The following is a 20,125-nucleotide window of genomic DNA, read 5'->3' as shown; positions in this document are numbered from 1 at the left end:
GACGGATCTGACTTTTTTAAATCTTTACTGGTGGCTCTGATGAAGGAACCAAGGTTGAGGTAGAAGGGTGATCAGAAGACCATTTATGGGTCTCTTTGTCCTTGGTCTTAGAATCACTCTTGTTATCAGATTTTTTAGGGTTTTGAACCCCAGCAAGTGAAGCAGAGGATTTGGAAGGAAGAAGGCCCCTGAGATCAAGTTTGTTCTTCCTGTCAATAACGGCCTGAGAGTTAAATCCTGCTCAAATATCACAGTCTATGTTAAGTGCACCCACCCTAAACAGTAGATACATTCCCTGTGGGCATCAGAGTTTGGGATCTTATGCCCACAGGAAATGCACTTTTTAAAACCTGAAGGTTTATCTGACATTCTAACCAAAATAAAAAATATATGTGTTCACTACAGTTGGCTATAAACGAAACAGCGGACAGTAAAGACTCCCTTAGAAAAGTGCTTAAAATTAATATTTCCAAAATACTTTATTATGATTAAGTGCTTTCATTCACAAAAATAGGACTTTATCAGAATCAAAAACCTTAACAACTAATACCTTTTTATACCCATAAGGCTATACTAATTGAATTAATTAAACAATAAACTCATATAATGTATTTAAAGGGCAAGCAGCACGTAAGTAACTAGAAAAATTTAGACACAAACATTTTATTTCCTATTTTAAAATCAAATACTAAAACATACAAATATCTACCTTAAAAATACTATTCACTAAAAAATGTTGTTGTTGTGTCTTTCGGCTTTTCCCGGTTAGGGGTCGCCACAGCGGAACTCTGGTCCGCTAATGATTGGCAGTAGATTTTTATGTGCCAAGTTGCCAGCTCTGACACACAGCCTTCAACGAAGGTATGCCCATTCACGCATGTCTCTACACAGAAGATGCTCTAGCTGAGAATCGAACGGGACAACGTCTTACAGTGAGGTGACAAAGCTACCACAGCACCATCACCGCACTAAAAAATAACGAATAAGAATGACAATAGTTATTAATAAGTGAACAGTCACAAAAAACACTTCTAAAATTCCATATGAATAAAGTAAAATATACAAATGTTGAAGTACGCAAAGAACATTTCTCATTGTTGTCTGAAGCGATGAAATTCATCCCCACTACAGATTTTAAAATAGTGGATACTTTGGTTGAGACCAAATTATACCTTAGGAAACTGAACTTAGCTGTTAGTTTTAAGGATAAAACACACAAAGAGAATAGCTTGAGCATTAAGGAAAAAAGTAGTCTTAAACCCCCCCCCCCCCCACATTCCTCATTGTCAGTTTTGGAGAAAGTCATCATAGACGACTTATATAAAATTCAGGACAAATTTAATGAAAAGAAGAAGAATGTATATAATTTAACCAAAACTGAATGGGGTGTGTTTCAAAAGTTATGTAATGATTTGTCTGTTAGGGTTATGAAACCGGATAAGGGAGGGGCATTGTTTTATTTGGCAAGTACGAGTACCTTAAAATTTTGTACGAAATATTGACTTGTGAATCGGTTTCTACCAATGAGATTAATATAGCTCATAGGCAAATGGATTTATTCTTAGAAGAATATTTATTAGACCAACGTATATCCACAGACATTTACAACTTTTTAAAAGTTAAGAATCCTGTTATTGCCACTATATTTGGTGTCCCAAAGGTTCGTAAAAATGTTTCAAAACCACCTTTCCACCCCATAGTCTCTGGTAGCAAATCTAAAACATTTCCATACGGAGTAGTTATTGATAAATGGTTGCAACATGCATACTTAAATGTACAACATTTGTTGATTCTTGGGACTCTTTGGGGCTTTTAAAGGACGATTTATGGGAAAATTATTTGATTTTTTTTTAATATAGATGTCATTGATTTATTTACTTCAATTCCCAAAAATGAAGGGTTGGAATTTTTTTATAATAGTATGATTAAGTTTTTGAACCTTGAATGGGACAAGATACATTTAATACTTGAAATTATGACAATAATGTTGGATAATAACTTCATATATTTTGAAGGGGAATACTTCAGGTAAATAAAAGGAGTGGTAATGGGGGCATCATGTGCCCCCATTTTTGCAAATTTAGTTCTTGTTGAATGGGAAACTGGTCATGTTTTTAATAGTGAGTTCTCAAGAAATTTAAAGTTGTATGTCCATTTTTTGGACAACATCTTTGTTTTTTGAAAAGAAACTACTTTGCAAATTGAGAATTTTGTTAAATATTTGAATAGTATTTGTTCATTCTTAAAGTTCACATACACTTACAACCAACAAGGCATTTCATATTTAGATACTTTCATTTTGCATTCTAATAATGGGTTTAAATCAAATATATATCAAAAACAACCTTCAGTAACTCCTATTTGGACTATTCCAGCTGCCACCCACCACTTGTCAGAAGAAAAGTATACTTAAGTGACAGTATATTAGAGCAGCAAGAATGACTTCTACTTATGATGAAGTCATTAAGGAGTTAGATAAAGTGGGGGGTATGATTCTGGAAAGAGGATATCCCCAAAAGTTGGTTAAAGATGTTACTGATTATGTAATGTCTCAATGGGGTAAAACTTATAAACTTTTGTTAGGATTAGGACTCGAACGTCCTTCAGCTACATCCAAGGACAATAGTTTCTGCAGAGCTTTGGTACTTGAATATAGTCCTTATGTAAGAGAGATTTTAAAAAGTTTTCAATAAACATTGGAATATTCTTAGACTGAAACCAAAGGCTGATGGTAGGAGTGAAAACACAAAACCAAAACCACTAATAATTTCACTCGTGGAGACCCAAATAAGGGTATGAGTACAGCAAACTGGAGTACCAAGTAGTATACACAAGCAAATAGCAGAATAGAACACCAGAATCACTTGATTTTGAACCAAAAAGATTTAATAACGCTTTCCAAAAGGACATACGTTTTCGAGCTTCTTCATCAGAAAAAACACTGAAGTGTTGTCAGTACTGCTTTTATACACCAGAATTAGAAATTGGATAATTGAATAATTTGAATTAATTAGTTAATTAAATCTTTAAACATTGGGTTGAAATGTGAAGTTAAAAAACACATAAAATATTTATTAAATATTTAAAACCTAGAAGCTGGAAGTATTTAAAATTAGGAACATTTGTGATGTTAGTTTTAGTACATTCAAGTATAAAACTTCATGTTAAAACAAATAAATAAAGGAGTACCATATACTTATAACAAATATATATATATATATATATATATATAGTACATTTAATTTACCAGAGATAGTAGTATAATCTTTGTCTCCATCTGGTGACCAAAGTAGAAATTACAATTTAGCAGCTCTCAATTTTAATACAGGAACTATAGAGAGCATATCGTTTAAGCCAGGCTCCCCGGTAGCATCCAAAACTATCTGCCAGTATAATTCCCTGTACTCTAATTTGGTTTCCCACATGCCACCCCTGATTTCTTTAGGCACAATTTCAAGCACAAAGAAATGAAAAATAGAATTGATGCATTTTTGGGAATGTCGAAATAAGGCGTTGTTTATATTCCCTTTCCTCATTTCGTAGTAGTGTTCATAGATTCTAGACTTTAATTTCCTTTCAGTTTTACCAACATAAAAGGAAGAACAGGAGTGGCATGTGGCGATGTATACAACCCCTTGTGTGTTACAATTTGCAAAGGCATTACTGGTAATGGTTTTGTTTTGATCTGGAATAATTAACAGTGAACCTGTTTGGATATATTGGCACTGTGAACAAGATCCACACTTAAAGGTTCCCTTTTTGTGGTTATGAAAGTCCACAGTGCCTGATCCACCATATTCAAAAATATTTTTTAAATTTATATCTCTTCTATATACAAATTTGATAGGTTCATTCTTCAGATGTTCCAAATCAGTAATTTCCTGGAATCTTTCCAATTCCCTATGTAGGACCCTTTTGAGTAAAAATGAATCCCCAGTATAGTCCATAACATAGGCTGTAGAAAAATTGTTAACAGTATTAGGTGAAATAATGTCATTGGATGCACCTGTTGACATAGGTGGAGTGCTATTAATAAATTCATAACACCCTAGGATGGGGGAAAATCTATCCTTCCTACCTTCTAGGACAACTTCATATACTTCATCACATAAGAAAGACGGATATCCTCTTTCTTTGAACATATCAATAATAAACTTGCTGTCTATCAAGAAGTCAGCATCCTCAGAGGTCATCCTGCTGGATCTAATTAATTGTCCTTTTAAAATATTTTTCTTTTTTTTTTTTTTTCCATCTTAATGATGATACATTTAGGACCTGTCTAGTTTTAATGGAAACTGTGCTAAGAAACAATTTTATGTTTTTTCAGGGAGAATTTTACAGACAGGAAAAGGGAGTGGCAATGGGGGCAAAATGCTCCCCAACTTATGCCAACATTGTACTTACCTGGTGGGAGATACAATATATTATTTCTAGTGAATTCAGCCATTCTTGGGTGTTATACAAACGTTTCCTTGATGACATCGTCATTTTTTGGACAGATACCCTTGAAAGGTTTTACGAATTTTTGGAATATATAAAAAAGAGTACCAATTTCTTAGATTTTACATATACTATTAATTATGATGAATGTAATTATTTGGATGTATTGTTAAGGAAGGGAGACAATCATTTTATTTCTAAGGTATACAGGAAACCGACCTTTTCTAACTCCTACCTTCATTTTTCCAGCGGTCATCCCTTTGGACAAAAGAAAAATATTTTAAAAGGACAATTAATTAGATCCAGCAGGATGACCTCTGAGGATGCTGACTTCTTCATAGACAGCAAGTTTATTATTGATATGTTCAAAGAAAGAGGATATCCGTCTTTCTTATATGATGAAGTATATGAAGTTGTCCTAGAAGGTAGGAAGGATAGATTTTCCCCCATCCTAGGGTGTTATGAATTTATTAATAGCACTCCACCTAAGTCAATAGGTGCATCCAATGACATTATTTCACCTAATACTGTTAACAATTTTTCTACAGCCTATGTTATGGACTATACTGGGGATTCATTTTTACTCAAAAGGGTCCTACATAGGGAATGGGAAAGATTCCAGGAAATTACTGATTTGGAACATCTGAAGAATGAACCTATCAAATTTATATATAGAAGAGATATAAATTTAAAAAATATTTTTGAATATGGTGGATCAGGCACTGTGAACTTTCATAACCACAAAAAGGGAACCTTTAAGTGTGGATCTTGTTCACAGTGCCAATATATCCAAACAGGTTCACTGTTAATTATTCCAGATCGAAACAAAACCATTACCAGTAATGCCTTTGCAAATTGTAACACACAAGGGGTTGTATACATCGCCACATGCCACTCCTGTTCTTCCTTTTATGTTGGTAAAACTGAAAGGAAATTAAAGTCTAGAATCTATGAACACTACTATGAAATGAGGAAAGGGAATATAAACAATGCCTTATTTCGACATTCCCAAAAATGCATCAATTCTATTTTTCATTTCTTTGTGCTTGAAATTGTGCCTAAAGAAATCAGGGGTGGCATGTGGGAAACCAAATTAGAGTACAGGGAATTATACTGGCAGATAGTTTTGGATGCTACCAGGGAGCCTGGCTTAAACGATATGCTCTCTATAGTTCCTGTATTAAAATTGAGAGCTGCTAAATTGTAATTTCTACTTTGGTCACCAGATGGAGACAAAGATTATACTACTATCTCTGGTAAATTAAATGTACTATATATATATATATATATATATATATATATATATATATATTTGTTATAAGTATATGGTACTCCTTTATTTATTTGTTTTAACATGAAGTTTTATACTTGAATGTACTAAAACTAACATCACAAATGTTCCTAATTTTAAATACTTCCAGCTTCTAGGTTTTAAATATTTAATAAATATTTTATGTGTTTTTTAACTTCACATTTCAACCCAATGTTTAAAGATTTAATTAACTAATTAATTCAAATTATTCAATTATCCAATTTCTAATTCTGGTGTATAAAAGCAGTACTGACAACACTTCAGTGTTTTTTCTGATGAAGAAGCTCGAAAACGTATGTCCTTTTGGAAAGCGTTATTAAATCTTTTTGGTTCAAAATCAAGTGATTCCGGTGTTCTATTCTGCTATTTGCTTGTGTATACTACTTGGTACTCCAGTTTGCTGTACTCATACCCTTATTTGGGTCTCCACGAGTGAAATTATTAGTGGAATATTCTTAGGACTAACCCAGAGATTTTTAAATATTTAGGTGAAACACCCAGGATTGTGTATAAAACAGGGATCAATCTGAAAAATAATTTTGAATATACAAAGTCTAACACAAAATCTAATAAAGTAACATTACAAGGTACAAGAAAATGTGGCTCATTCAGTCAATGTCCTTTTATTTTTGAGGATGCAAGTTTACTATTGGACAATATCAATAAGACCAAATAAGAATGGAAACTGCAGTACGAGGCATATTATTTATTTGGCTAAGTGTGTGTCCTGTTCACCTTTTTATGTTGGAAAAAAAGAGCATTAAAAAATAGACTATACGAACATTTATACTAAATTAGGAAGCAGAATAGTAATAAGTCCTTATTTAGAAATATGGTTACAAGTTTGGAATATCAGTTTTAAATTTGCCATAATGGTGAAGCTGAAAGTTAATTCAAGGGGTGGTGGCTTTAAAACACTTTAAGAAGAAAGAGAGGTGAGGTGGTAGTTGTTAAATGCCACCTGCTCCCCAGGAATTAATGACAATATTTCCCTACAACCTATTTTAGAGCTTAGGGACTAACGGGATTTGAATATTCATTCATATGGAACTTTAGAAGTGTTTTTCATGACTGTTCACTTATTAATAACTATTATAATTTGTATTCATTATTTTTAGTGAATAGTGTTTTTAAGGTAGATATTTGTAGTTTTAAGTATTTGATTTTAAAATAAGAAGTAAAATGTTTGTGTCTAATTTTTTTCTAGTTACTTACGTGTTGTTTGCCCTTTAAATACATTATATGAATTTATTGTTTAATTAATTCAATTAGTATAGCCTTATGGGTATACAAAAGTAATAGTTGTAAAGGTCTTTGATTCTGATGAAGTCCTGTTTTTGTGGATGAAAGAGCTTAATCATAATAAAGTATTTTGGATATATTGATTTTAAGTACGTTTCTAAGGGAGTCTTTATTGTCCACTGTTCCGTTTATAGCCAGCTGTAGCGAACACTTATATTTTTTGTTTTGTGAAGTTTTATTTGGTGTCATTAACTGTGTGAGTTTATTCTAACCAAAATACCACAACAAAGAAAAATATACATCTAAATATATACCCATCTATATGTATATTTAAACAGAATAGGAAGGATATTTTTTAAGAAAAAGTGAAAGGGGGAAAGGGAAAAGACAAACAACAATGGTATTGAAAGGTATTCAAAGAGTACAAGAAAAGGACCATTTAATAAGACAGATAAACAGAATAAAAGGGGTAAAATTATGGAAGAAATATATAATAAAATGCATTTAAGGTAATACGGGAAAAGCACTGACTTCACCATAAAAAACTAAAAAGACTAGATAAGTGCTCGAGAGTTCATAATCCACATCTGTTCACAATGGCGGCAAACGAGATCTGAGGTATGTTAGTGTGGTGGGGCATTATGGGTAAGGGGAGGAGCTTGAGAGTTTTACGATCCTACGATCTGGAAGAAGTGGCTGAACAGTATCTGAATGCATCAGTTGAGGAAGGAATGAAAATGAAACATCAAATTTTATTTTAATTGATCATATATGGCAATAATCTGCTTTATATGTTCAGTTGAAAAAAATTTTCTCACGTAAATTTGTTGTGACTGTAAGCTCCAGGCATCTACTGTCTAGTCTGCTAGCAGTCATGAGTGAAAATGAAGACACATAAGTGTTACTGAGTTAATGCATGTGGTGGCTTACCTATGAGCACAGGAGTTTAAGTTTGGTGGTCACCCCCTTTCAAATACCTAAATCAAACTATCAAAATTTTCCTAATCTTTATGCTGAGGGAAAATTTAGCATCAACCTTGGCACCCAGAGAATAGGTTTCACCTCCACTACTCATGTGCCTTTGACAAAGGGCCAACACCTCCCTCTCAGGATAGTATGGCTTCTTTCTTTAGCCTCTCTCTGTTTTCACTCCCTTTGCATTTCATAATATTTAATTTGTTCAAGTGCTGAAGGCATCTTGCTTCTAGAGTCAACTCCATTTTTTTTAGTTCAAGTTGGATTTTAACATCATCTAGAGGTGGAATGAGTTTTTCTACTGTATTATCTGTACTCGTAGCCATTGCCAGGGTAGCTTCAGTTTCAGTGGACTGAGTCTTTACTCAATGTAACTTTGACGTCAGCTTGGTAACACTGACACATGAAATTCCATTTGCTTTGCATTCTTTGTTCACTGTGGCACTGACCCTTTTTCATATTCGACACAGATCTTTTCTGCCTGCTTCCTAATTAGTCTGACTAAACCATAAAATAACGGTTGTACAAGATATACTGTTGGGCAATTACCGTGTGGATGCAATGGTACACACACTTTCTGGTGACAAATTGTTTCGCAAGTTATACAGGTGCAATACCAAATATTTTCACAGTTGCCTACCAAAAATATGTGAAAAACAGGTGTATAATTCATACTGCTGCCACCAAAGCTATGGAGAGAAATGGCAAATATATCCCTCTCACTGCCACCAAATAATATGTGAGAAGGCATATAGTCTCTTGATCCACACTGCTGCAAGTCAGCTGGGAAAATGGACTTAAGGGCATATGCACGTGCACCCTGATACCTCAGGTAATAGCTAACATGAACTATACTCAAATAAGTTCACAATGTACAGCTGCAGATCAGAGTTATATTCCCTGCACCTCCCGGATTTTAGCCATCTCAGACAGAGCCCAGTGCATTCTACAGATATCTTACCAAAAGGAAATGAAAGTTGTCCAAAGTATCTTACAGACACACACACATATGCATGTAATATTTTCAGTAGCATAGATAAATATCTCTAATGTCAACACTGTCTCCTCCCCAAGTCATGGTAGTCTTGCCACTAGCCAGAGCAAGAACACAGATTATGTTTAACCTCAAAATAAGCCAGCATCTAAATGTCTAAAATGCAGCATTTATATTTGAGCTGTTATTCTTCCACAGGTAGATACTAAGTTCTTTGAAGCAGCTCTGTCTTCCTATCCATGTTCCAGTATGGAAAAAAAAACAGCACTCTACAACTAAGCCTTTGTTTATATGACTACCAGGCAGGATTTCCTGTTGATTTCAATTCTGAATTTGGAAGATGCATTATTTTTCACAGTTGTCAACTTCTGGGGGGAGAAGGCATTCCAAATAAGGCAATATCTGTCAACCTAGAGTAACATCTTCAAGGAGCATCAGGCTTCAAGCACTGCAGATGTATACACAGCAGAGTTAGTTTCTCAGTGGTACCATATGTATACAGTTTACATTTGATGTCACACTCATCTTTTAAATGTTACATTTTTACTAGAAAAATCAGGTCCAATGCATCTTCTTTTACTTTTATCCTTGAAATATTTTTTCTATAGAGCTGTCTTATTTTAATTTAAGAAAGCTCTAGTACAACTTAGTTCACTTCAGCATTTCACTTCTGAAAAAAATATTATATTTTTCAGCTTGTAACAACTTTTAACATCATTGATCATATCAAACAAAATGTAACAGGAGTACAATTACAAAAACAAAGGGAATTTAAAGATAATATGCAAATAATTTTGTTACTGTTTCTGTTTGTTGTAATTACACTCTCATTACATAAAGTGGACTTTGTGTTTATAAAATAAATGACCGTTATATACTTACCATAATGCTAAATCCTTTCATTCATGTCTCTCCAATATGACATATGGGTCCACAAGCTGCTGTTCATATCCAGTCTAGCAGCATTAATGTTCCAGCCTAGAGCCCCTTAAGAATTTTCCCCTCCCACAATGTATCTGTCCCTCTAGGTACCACAGATCTTGGTTGATGCCTGAAGGGCTAGGTATCCTTACACTGCCTGAGAAACAGAAGCCAATATTGAATCAAATATTCATTTATGTCTTACAAGAAAAGGAAAGGGACAATGGGAGGGTTGTCACATTGAAGAGACATGAATAAAAGCATCTGGCCTTATGGTAAGTATATAACTTTTCAATCCTATCCATTCAGTCCATCACATCTAACACATGGGTCAGAATCTCCAGCTACAGTATGTTATGGGTGGCCCCGTGACTGAAAATCTTTAAGGACAGTAGCACCAAAAGATGCTCTAACCATTGAGAAGCAGTCCAATTTATAATGACTAATGAAAGCATGCATGGAGGATCAGGTAGCAGCATCAACAAATGTCACTTATTGAGGAAGACTTAAAGAAAGCTGTAGAGTTAGACACTGACTGAGGAAGACTTAAAGAAAGCTGTAGAGTTAGCCACTGCTCCTGTGGAATGTGCTTTTGGTTTGCAGGTTAAGAACTTCTTCTGTTTGGTGTAAATAAAGGAGATGCAGTTTGACAGGCATCTGGAGACTTTTGATAGCTGTTGTTTACATTTATTTTTAGCAAAGGAGATGAAAAGTTGAGTCTTTTATGAAGGGTTTGGTTCTGTGAAGGCACACATACAACTATGAAAATCTAAGGTATGCAAAGTGTATTCACCTTTGTTAGTGTAGTTGGGAAAAAATGCTGGCAAATAAAGGACTTGAGATCTGTTGTATTTTAAAGCAACTTTAGGAATAAAGTAGAGGTTAGTCACACTATCTTTGTAAAAGGTATATAAGGAGGGGATGAAAATAAGGCCGGTGGTTCTGAAATTTTCTTGACTGATGTGATGGTCTCTAAGAAAACTATTTTTCAAGAGAAAGACAATTGTCAGCTCTGCTGAGGGTGCAGGCTCAAATGGGGTTTTAGTTAGGGCCTCTAAGAAAAGATTTAGGCCCCATGGCAATAGTGGATCTTTGACTAGAAGTCTAACTAGAAAGGCCACTTTGAGAAAAGCCTTGCAGAGCTTATGTGGGACAAGTGACTGATCTTTAAAGCCCACATGAAAATTAGAGACTGCTGCTATTTGCGTCTTGATCATGCAGTAACTAGAGAATAATTGACAAATGGACTCTAAGAAACAGATGATGTCTGAAACAGAAGCAAAGAATGTTTTATCAGCCCAAATGGTAAATCTTCTCTATTTACTGTGATAAACTTTGTGTGTGAAAACTTTCTTAGAAGCTATTAAGATTCTACCCACATCCTCGGTTAGGGACTTATCCTTGGTCATCACTGGAAATAGAGAGACCAAGCAGTTAATTTTAGGCTCGGGATGTTTAGGTGCAGCTTCTGGGATGAGTTAATGATTCAATTTGAATGGGATCCTGGAGCCAACAGGCTCCTGTAGTTGAAGTTTCAGAAGGGAGAACCAGATTTGTCATGGGCTAGAAGATGGCTATGAGGATAACTGTTGCCTTGCACTTACAGAGCATCTGTTGATGACTGCCTTCACAGGAGAATCAAAGCAAAGAACATGGTACATTTGGTGTTATGGCGTTGTGGGGAAAGGCAAACAATTCACAGCAAAGGGTGTTCCAACAATGAAAAGTCTGATTGACTACAATTGCATTGAAGGATCACTCATAAGGCATGAGAACAGTCCTGCTCAGCCTGTCTGCTAGGCAATTTAGAATTCCAGGGAAGTGTGTTGGAACAAAAAACAGTGCAAAGGTCATTGCCCACTGCCAAACTCATAACGCTTCCTGACAAAGTGGGAAAGACCTGGTACCTCCCTACTTATTGATGTAACAAACTTCAATATTGTTGTCCATTTGGATGGATATCACATCTTGAGGAAGGTGGTTCTGAAGTTCCAGAAACCTAAGGAGGACTGCCCTCAGCTCTAAGACAGTTATGTGTGCACTGACCTCTATGTTTAACCATTGACCTTAGACCATCCTCCCCTCATAACCACCTCATGAAGGATGCATCCATGGTCACTATCACTATGTTAGACATAGCAGCCAAGGTAGCTTCAATTTTTTTTTCAAACGAGAAACATCTTTATTAAATTGGGAAATAGAAATTAAAACCAAAGAATTTCAGTGGATTATAAAGTTAAATTCAATTTTTCCTCCAGGTCTGAAAGAAAATCTGCCACTCTTGCCTATTTTAAAGACGAGAGCTTTAGATGTACAAGTTTAATACTTATTATGTTATATTGATTTGGTGTATAAACATAGTGAAGAGCTTGCCTTTTTGATTGATTTTACTATATTTTTTAAGATGTTCAAGGTTTAATTTAATTGTTTGCATAATTAGGAAAGGAAATTGTTTTCTTGTTTATTTCCTATATAAGTGGTTGTTATTTTTGTATTGATTTGTTCTGATGAAGTTCCACAGATGTTAAAGGGACGAAAGTGCTTAACATCTTTAATAAACTTTTTTATTGTTTGTTTTGTTTTTGTAGAGCTTACTGTGTATTTTAGACCCTGGGTACCATTTATTTCTTCTTTTGTTTGTTTATTTGGTACCGTACAAACATTTTTTAATTGGTTTATCTGAGCAAAGTTTTGTTGGCTCTTTTTACATGGTTCATCTTGGAATGGACTATTTTTCTTATTTTTTGCCAAGTTCCAGTGTTCTGGTTATATGGAGCGAGTGAATTGTGTTGCTGTCTCCCAAAATGGAAGTATTATTTCTTTGGAGCCTTTTACTGAATATAAGCCTGAGCCGCAATCCCAAAATGGGGACTTGACACAAGTTATTGCCATGTTGACACAGCGAGTTACTAGTTTGGACAGAAAGTTGGAAAGACAACTATGAGACTCAGAAACCAAGAGGACTTTTTGGAGACAATTCAAACACGAATGGACTTGGCTGTGCAGTCATTACAAAGAGAACTGGACCGGCAAAATGGTGATGAACAGCATTGTATTTTTAAAGACTGGATTCAAAAGGAGGTATCATTTCACTTTAAGGAAATAGTTTTACCGCAAAGGCAGGCTCCAATGTTTTTTCAGACTAAAATGACTGAACTGGAAAGAAAACTGTTTAAGGTAAGCAATCTTCAATGCGATAACTTGTACCTTAGTAAAAGTTTGAAAAACAAACAAGTGCCCAAGGGGTTAAGGATTTTTAAATTTTCTAATGGGCTGAAATTAGGCAATACTGAGACTGTTGAACTTTTTGAAATGTTTGACAGATTTGGGTTCAAATTAATGTCATTTATTATCAGAATTAATAATGCACAAATTAATATTTTATTAGATGACTTGGAAAATTTAAATGTTGCACTTTTGGATGATTTATTGTTTGATTCCAGCAAATATAGATATGACAACATTTTTAAGAAAGTCAAACTTAATGTTAAAAGCAATCTAGAATGTAAATGTAAAAATAATGGCAAGGGATGAAAATGAATATAGTAAGAATAGAGTCTACCCAAACCCAGAGTCCTATTTGGGTAATGGTATAGAAAGGGAACAAAATAGGTTAAATGAAGAGTATATTGATTCCTGTTTTAATGCCCATCAGGTATCTGATGTTACTAATGACTCTGCCAATGATTATGAAACCCAATGCATATCCCTTAGGAGGTCTGACAGAACTGAGAACAGAAAAAGGCAGAAAGGTTTTTTTACCTCAAGGCCATACTCCGAAAGGAGTACAAGGCAGGGGGAGAGGGAAAACCTGGAGGAAATGAGTGTTACAACATCAAAATGGTATACTGAATAATGAAATAGTGACAGCTTATGAAGGTAAATTTCATACTTTTCAGGATTTTAATATTTTTAATTAAACTAATCTGAATATAAATGAGACATATTTTACACTTTTTAAAAAAGGTTTTAAATTTGTACCTTCTTTTAAAGTTTGTGTACTTGACATTATTACTGAGTTTAAGCTTTTTACGAGAAAGTTAAATCTTCAATTGATGTTTAAAGAACAACCTAATGATAGCTTCACTGTCGTTAAAGATTTGTCTTTTAAGAAGAAGAGTTGTTTTAACCCCCCTTTGCATCCTTAATTTTGGCTTATGAGAAAGCATATTTGCCAGAAATACACAAGATTTTACCTTATAACAGAAACAGATTTTTTTAATTTAAACAAGGAAGAATTTGCATTAATGCAAGAACTTAGAATGAAACTTTAAGAATTATGAAGCCTGACAAGGGAGGGGGGATTGTAACATATGACAAGATGAATTACGTTAACAACCTTTTAACATTATTTCATAATAGTTCTAGATACCACGAAGCTTCAAGAAATGAAGTTTCCTTGACAAACAGGAAAATTCAGTATTTTTAGAGGACTCATTACAAGGGGTCATTTTGGAAGATTTATTTTGTTTTTTTGAAAACAGAACATCCTCTGATTCTGGTAGCTTTCGGAATACTGATAGTTCACAAAGATATAGAATAACCTCCATTTAGAGTTATTATTTCAGCTCATAATAGTTCCACCCACCCCTTAGGGGCTTTTATTGATAGGCTCCTTAAAAACTGTATAGATTCCATTCATTATTTATTAAAGGACTCCTGCGATTTTCTTTCTTAAACTGATAAAAATTTGTACAGTGATGAGTTGTTTTTCCACCATAGATGTTGTAGATCTATTTACATCTATTCTCCACCAAGAAGGGTTAGACTTGTTTTATGATGCACTTCATAGCCTTACTTGTCTTAGTGAAGTGTTGATTAATTTTGTTATGATGGCTATGTAATTTGTATTATTGAACAACGTCTTCACCTTCGAAGGTGAATATTTTAAACAAATTAATGGTGTGGCTATGGGTGCCAGTTGTGCACACATTCATGCCCATTTAGGACCCTATGCGTGGCAATCAAAGTATATATTTGGATATGAATATTCTGAACAGTGGTTTTCATATTTCCAATTTCTGGATGACATCTTAATTTTGTGGAAAGAAACCACAGAGACACCAGTTCAATTTGCAGATTATTTGAACAGTAGTTGTACATACTGTGAGTTTACTTCACAACAAATACTTCTATTAATTATTTAGATATTACCTTGTATAAAGATAAGGGTAGGAGATGTTTTATATCAAAAATTTACAGAAAGGAAACATTCTCGAATAATTACTTGGATTTCCATAGCAACCACCCTATGCATATGAAACATAATATTTTTAAGGGTCAGCTGGTTCTAGCAGCTAGAATGTGTTCCAACTTGGATATTTTTAAACTTGAAATAATTAAAATTATAGGAACGTTTGCAAATAGAGGTTACCCTATAAATAAGATGAGCGGTATAGTTGAAGATGTTTTAATAGGTTGGGGAACTAAATTTAAACCACTTTTGGGTGAGAAAAGTGAAGCTGCAACATTGAAAAAGTCTAAGGTAATCTTAGGTAATGATTATTGTAGTAGCATAGCTGTTCTATATGGATCTGGTATTAAAGAAGTTAGGGATTACATCATGATCTCTCTAAAGCCATGGTAACATAGTAAACCATCATCTACTCATAAAAATACGTAGATCCTTTTCTCTAGATAATCTGGCTATACAATGGCTGCAATCTTACCTAAATGATAGACAACAGGCTGTCATATGGCAAAACAAGATATCAACCCATCTTCCCATTACCCTTGGTGTTCCACAAGGTTCCATATTAGGACCTCTCCTATATTCAATATTTATTAATGACCTGCACTCAGTCATTCCACATGCTACCTGTATTCAATATGCAGACAATTCCACATTAATATGCTCATCCACTTCCCCCTCTGACCTACAGACTCTAACCCAAAATGTGTTTAACATAGTTAAAAATTGGCTCCTTAACCGTCGACTCATACTGAATCCTAAGAGCCCTCCCCACTTACCTGTACTGTTAAGTCAAACAACGACACCATCACATCTCCTGATCCCTCTACCAAACTGTTAGGGGTATTAATTGACAACCTTAAGTTTGATGTGCATATTAACCATGCTATAAAAACAGTCAATAAAAAACTTGTCTCTCTATACAGGATTAAGCCCTTCCTTACCCCACTAGCTAGGACTGTTATTGCCTGCATCTACTTACACTTTACCCTCCTTTATGCCTCCCCCATATTTACAAACTTAAGTAAAAATGACCTTAACAAATTGGCAAGCTCCTATAATAATACTGCTAGATTTGCCACTGGAGATGCATACAGAACCCACCACTGTCATAACTTGAGTCAGTTGGGATGGTTAGAATTGCCTAACCAACTACAATACAATCAAATTATAATTGCACATAAAATTCTTTATCAACCTAATGCTCACATACATACCTGATAACACTCACATAGGTAATAACTTTATCACCCAATACAACAACCTTAAGACCCTACGCTCAACCAACAGGCTACTAGTACAAATAGTTAAAACCAACAACATAGCCGGTGACTCCTTGTTCTCTAACTCCGTTGGCAAAACCTGGAACTCACTGCCTACTTTGGTTTCCTCAATAACCCTATTAAAAAATAACCTTAAACAGTACTTCAAAACACATTGGCTATATCTCTGTACTTACCCTGACTAACTCTCTCCTATATCCCTACGATCAAGGATACTTTTTTGTTGTACTAAGATTGAATATTTCTGTTAGCCCATGAACTGTGTATGCTTTAACATGACCTTATGTCATTGTATATGTTTGGTCTACCATATTATTCAAATGAATTCACTATATCTATCTTTCATATATAAATATGCTGCGGTGGTGCAGCGGTTAGCATTGTCGCCTCACAGCAAGAGGTTCTCCGGTTTGATTCTCGGCTGGAGCGCTTTCTGTGTGGATTCTGCATGCCCTCCCCGCGGTCCAGTGATGCTTAAAGACACGCAGGTAGGTGCGTGAATGGGCATGCCTTCTTTGAAGGTTGGGCATCGGGCTGGCAACTCAGCACCGTAAAAATCTACTGCCAATCCTTAGTGGACCGGAGTTCCGATGTGGCAACTCCTAAAAGGGAAAAGCCGAAAGACATTACTTTTCATCTTTCATGTATAAATGTAATGTACATTCTATGTTTATGGCTGGAGATTTTCTCCCCAGGTCTCTGCTGAGAATGGACATATATGCAGTTGGACTAGCCGGGTCTATATTAGGACACCGAAGTTTTAAAACATTGAATGTTCTAATATCGACCCTTATTCAGCGAACGCTTAAAATATCGAACATGCAGAACTGCGAATTTTTTCCCAGGGAAAAAATTCGCTGTTGCGAAACACATACACACAACACAAGCACACCAAAAAAACAGCAATCCACACACATAAACTTAAAATCCTACATCTAATCCTACACTAAACTGTACATACACTACTATCTATCCACTTACGTTAATCCAAACCCTAATCCTAAGGTCCGTCACTATCGCACTCACCTCACCCGCGCCCTAACCCTAACTCACCTACCCCGCCCTAACCCTAACGTCCGTCTCAATTGCACACTTACCTGACCCGCGCCATAACCCTAACTCACCTAAACCGTGCCCTAACCCTCACGTCCACACAATCGCACACTTACCTGAACCCGACCCGTAACTTTCCACCACAGTGCTGAAAATAGCGAAGCCACAGAAACAGACAACCTAATTCTTTCCCTAGGAAAATATTCAGTGTTCTGCAGCTTCGCTATTTTCAGCGTTCGAAGTTTCAAGACTTCGATGTTCTAATATAGACCCAACTAGCCCGGTCAACAAATGTAAAATAAAATAAAAAAAAAATAAATAAATAATAAAATAATAAAAAAAATGGATAATTTTTTAGGGTAATCCAGACATCTTAGAGATCTTGGGTCAATGACTTTTATTTGTTTATAAAACTGGAAAGAATTTCAAATTTTTATTTGAACACACTTATACTGAACCACCTGTAGTTTGGAAGGGTACCAGGAGATGTGGTTCACGTAAGCAGTGTATTTTTTGTTTTGGAAGCAGATTCTGTAGAAATCAAAGGTATTACTAGATTGATTAGATTAGGCAAAGGTAATTGTGGCAACCGAGGCTTGATCTATATCCCAATATGTGACAAATGTGGTATGTATTATGTGGGGAAAACTGAGAGATTGTTTAGGAAAAGGATATATGAGCAGCTACACGCTTTTTCTAAAGCAAACACTAATATTTCATTGTACAAACATTCCCTAGTATGCCAGGGTTCGCTAAATTCTTGTTTGGGATCTTAGAAGTAGTGCCATGCAGTGTAAAAGGTGGGTGGTGGGAACTAGAAATTGAAACCAAAGAATTTCAGTGGATTATAAAGTTAAATTCAATTTTTCCTCCAGGTTTGAATGAAAATCTGCCACTCTTGCATATTTTAAAGAAGAGATTTAGCTGTATAAGTTTAATACTTATTATGTTGTATTGATTTGGTGTATAAACATACTGAAGAGCTTGCCTTTTTGATTGATTTTACTTAATTATTTTTTAAGATGTTCAAGGGTTAATTTAATTGTTTGATTGCATAATTAGGAAAGGAATTTTTTTCTTGTTTATTTCCTATATAAGTGGTTGTTACTGTTGTATTGCTTTGTTGATGAAATCCACAGACGTTAAAGGGACGAAACCACTTAATGTCTTTAATAAACATTTTTTATTGTTCATTCTTTTTTTCTAGAGCTTATTGTGTATTTTAGACCCTGGATACCATTTATTTATTCCGAACTACAGTATTGTTGTCCATTTGGATGGATATCACACCTTGAGGAAGGTGGTTCTGAAGTTTCAGCAACAAAAGGTGGACTGCTCTTTCAACTCCAAGACAGTTATGTGTGCACTGATCTCTATGTTCAACCACTGACCTTGGACCATCCTCCCCTCATAACTACCTACCCACCCCAAGAAGGATGCATCTGTGGTCGCTATCGTTATGTTAGACATAGCAGCCAAGGTAACTTCAGTTTTCTAAACAAGAAACATCTTTATTAAATTATCACTTATGACACAGACAATCATACATTTATATAAATGAAAAGAAACCATATTGACATAATCTTAACATTATACATCATTTATAATCTACCTAGTCATTGTCAGTCGAACATTACATAGCTCATTCTAATCTTGGCTTCTTTTAAACCTCTTTTCTCCCCTGTATGTATTGTTTCCACAATTGCCATTTTTTCTAAGCAATTTGCTCCTACCCTTTTCTAAAGATCCAAATTCCAGTTATTTTATCTCTGTTACTATATTAACTACTCTTAGTACAGTTGGTTTAGACTTTCACTTCTATTTCTAGTAATTGCTTTTTAGGCAGCCACCATAATTAGACTCAGCAAGGTTTTACTATGTCTAGGCAATTCTGATTCTGTATCATAGCTCAGAAAAAATAATTTCTCTAGATACACCAGTTTGCTCACACTGTATATCTCTGAAAGAGTAGTCTGCAGGAATTTTAAAGTCTGGCAACTCATTACACTCCCAGAAAATATGTTACCAGTTGCCTCTTTCTTCCCCATCACACCTCCAACATTTGCTGTCTACCTGAGGAAAAATTCTCTGAAGTCTACTTGGGGTATAAAAATACCTATGTTAACATTTCCAAGCAAAAATCCTAAATATTTAGATTTTCTTGCATATCTGGGAGACATACACATATCCCCCATTGTTTCTTAGAATTATTCAGTCTCTCTTCCAATCCTTTCTAACCTCTGACTGATTCTTACAGTTATCATGCAGTATTGTATATGCTCTACTTATTTCTTTTTAAAAGCAGCTTCTGTTCTAGATTCTACTAAAACTCTACCAATGGTGGTCTTTTGTTTAGGACCCCCTATTTCTTTCTCTTTGCCTATACACTGATAATCAATACTTGACAGGAAAAGCAATCTCTAACCTGCTGTCCAAATAAAAAATTGGCATCTTCCCATTGTATTACCATTCCCTCTCTAGTTATTTGCTTCCAATACCTTGGTTCCTTTGCCAATTTTCTCCAATAAATTCCAGCCCCTCTTGCCTATTGTCTACATCTCTATTTGCAATCATCCCTATCAGCAGAATATCATTTCTCCATTCCAGTGTTGGCTTAGTTCTTCGAATGCTTTCTGCTACTTTATGAACATAATATTCTGTTTGAGAATTGCTATTCTCTTTTTAAGGTTTACATCCAAAATCCCAGTCTCTGC

This window comes from Protopterus annectens, chromosome 12.part0 (genome assembly GCF_019279795.1).
Source record: "Protopterus annectens isolate FY-2018-M chromosome 12.part0, PAN1.0, whole genome shotgun sequence".
Lineage (NCBI taxonomy): Eukaryota > Metazoa > Chordata > Ceratodontiformes > Protopteridae > Protopterus > Protopterus annectens.
This window is presented reverse-complemented; position numbering follows the sequence as displayed.